Source organism: Papaver somniferum, chromosome 9 (genome assembly GCF_003573695.1).
Source record: "Papaver somniferum cultivar HN1 chromosome 9, ASM357369v1, whole genome shotgun sequence".
Classification (NCBI taxonomy): domain Eukaryota; kingdom Viridiplantae; phylum Streptophyta; class Magnoliopsida; order Ranunculales; family Papaveraceae; genus Papaver; species Papaver somniferum.
In genome coordinates, this window is record NC_039366.1 from 142,249,772 (window position 1) to 142,252,614 (window position 2,843).

General features: G+C 33.2%; 1 long non-coding RNA gene across 1 annotated transcript; it reads left to right on the top strand.

The window, feature by feature from the left end:
- The first annotated feature begins 885 nt into the window (after window positions 1-885).
- Window positions 886-2,165, top strand: LOC113308393. The gene is made up of 2 exons (XR_003339735.1): window positions 886-1,593; window positions 1,704-2,165. It is a non-coding gene; the product is annotated as an uncharacterized LOC113308393 (long non-coding RNA).
- Window positions 2,166-2,843: the final 678 nt, after the last annotated feature.

Sequence of the window (2,843 nt, forward strand, 5' to 3'; positions counted from 1 at the left end):
AAGCGATCTTAAGGAATACAATTTTCAGTCACTTGAAAGGAAACTTATACTTCTTCAACATACGGTGGTAAAATATTGAAGAAAGTTTGTTGTCTTAAAAAACTTAAAGACCATTCCTCAGTAAAAAGACAGGTTATACCACTACCCGATAAGATCAACTCAAACGAACTAGAGGAAAGAGTTGATAATCGCTTTTGAAAAAAGATTCCTCCTCATCCTTATCGAAACAATACTTGTTTTGATGAAGAACGACTCCAGAAGAAAAGGAAAGAGATAATCTCTGCCAAAAGAAACAATCAGGAGTTTCCAACAATTGTTTCAGATAATCATACTGATGTGAATCATAAGGAAGTCCTTAGAATGAGAAAATCTTATGAAAATCTCATTGAAAGAATTAAGAGAGATTTATCTATCTCAGAGAATTCTCACGTCAGTACAATTTCTCCACATGATCATATCTCTAGAGTTAGAAAAGATCATCGTCTCGGGAGAAAATATTTTGGGCAGAAATTCCCTAAGAGAAACATGAATTATGTTTTTGATATTCAGTGTAAGCTAGAAAAAGCTTACTCCAATGCAACCTAGTTGTATCAAAATTGTGCATTCTCATCCTTTTCGAGCTCTTATTCATGGATGGGAAAGGCACAATAAATCTGGAGCACATTTGTTTGTGTAGTTGTTTATCATAAAGGGATAATTAGAGCTTAGTGCTCAGGTTTTGACCAACACTAGGCTTTGGTCTAACATTTGTCCAACGTAGGGCTTGGTACCTGGACCGGACGCTGACTCGTGTTGACTAGGTTAAGTCTTATCTTTCGTTGAGTAATAATTAAATAATTCATATAAAATATAATTATTAAATGAATTTACTATTATATCCTTCACTTTTCTTCATATTTACAAAATTCTACGAGTTAGGAGTAAATAACAAAAAGAGTTTATCTTTTTCTTATTCTCTTCCTCCTTCTCCAAACCTTCACCACTACCACTTGTTCTGTCTCCATCTTTCTCTCCGCCACTTCTAGTGCAATCACCAACACAATCATGATCCAACCTAATTTATCCGTTTGTTTATTTTTATTACCAATCCATCTTCTCTTCTTTAATACTACTAAAATCACCTCCCTTGCCCTGTATTCATCCAAGGTTCTCAAGAAAAAACCCTAAATTCTACTGAAACACCAATTCAACACTTTAGAGTCAATCCCAGCTATACTTTCAACCTAATTTGTTCAATTGATGCAACACCCATCTCCAATTTATGGAAACACTACAATTATAGCCAAGAACCCTAACTTATGATTTTCTAATTTTGTTAACCATACCCTAATTCTTCAATCGTTTCAGAATCAATTATTGATTCTTCTCCCTTACTCTCAACAACGAACTCCTCATCCAATTAATCGATCAATAACAAACAATTTCACATAATATGGTTAGTTTGATAAACCCTACATCTGCTATCAATCATCACTTGGATGAATTTGTTGATGAGTTTTATGCAAGAACAGTCAGCGCGAAGAGCATGAATCTGTTCATGGGTTTTATGAGAGAGATGATTTGGAGAATCTTTCAGATATATAGCATCACTAGGTCAGAATTTTGGTTTATTTGGTGCTGTTTTTCTTGGGTTATAGAATTTGCTCAAATTATTGGCGCTGATTGGAGGTTATTGTTGAATTTGCTTGGTTTGCTGTTGATAGGAGTCTGAGATGATTGTTTGGTGGAATTAAAAGATGGGAGGAGTAATGGATTCTAGGGTTCTATTATGACTGAGGAATTGATGATATTGGCGAGAATAATAACAGATTTGGTTCTGTCGTGGTCAGTGAAGATTTAGGAATTCGTGGTTTATTTCATGAACACAAATCAGGGAAGAAATGAATTGGATGCTACTGAAAGATGAATAGGAGATAAGAAGAATAATAGAATGGTGCTTGTCATGGGAATCAAAAATAAATTGGATGCTTCTGGTGAAGATTCCTGCGCTTCTTTAATCTCAAAATGATGTTAATTCTTTTTGATTCGATCTTTTCATTGATTTCATTTGAGTAAAATTAAGGTTTGATTTCATTGTAATAGCCAAATCGTATATCCACATCATGGGGTATACTTGTAAACTCATAATTTCACATTATTTTTAAATATAAAACTAATTAAAGTCAGGTCATAAACAGTCAACACGAGTCAACGTCCAGTCCATGTACCAAGCCCCAACGTTGGACAAATGTTAGACCAAAATCTAGTATTGGTCAAAACCTAAGTACTAAACTCCAATTATCCCTATCAGAAAAGTTGTCAAACTTAATGGATAGCTGTGAATCCATAGTTGTCTAAAAATGTTCATGCTTATCATGATATTCCAAAAAATTAGGTTATATTTGGAATTTTTAAAAATTTTAATAAACCTTCTAACTTTGGAAGTTCGGACAAAGAAAACGAAATATATTGTTTAGAATTTTCGGTTTCCCCAGATATCTTTCGGTCCGGAAGTTGTCTCTTTTTAAAGGGAAACTATCTCTTGTCTGTGTTCTGATACCCTGATCAATCATATATATATATATATATATATATATATATATATATATATATATATATATATATATATATATATATATATGAGCAAGCATGCCTCCAATAACTCGCAGTATCTCTAAGGCTAATAAGGAGGAAGCTCAAAAGGTTAAAGATTGTCAAGGAATCAATACAGAAAGGAAAAAGAAAATTATATAAAATATCATGTCTGATTATGATTCTGATAGTTCAGTTAGATCACAAGATGAGTCATGTCTGTTGGCTTACAACAAACAAGATCCAACCAAAACCAAGTGGATTCGTTCTGA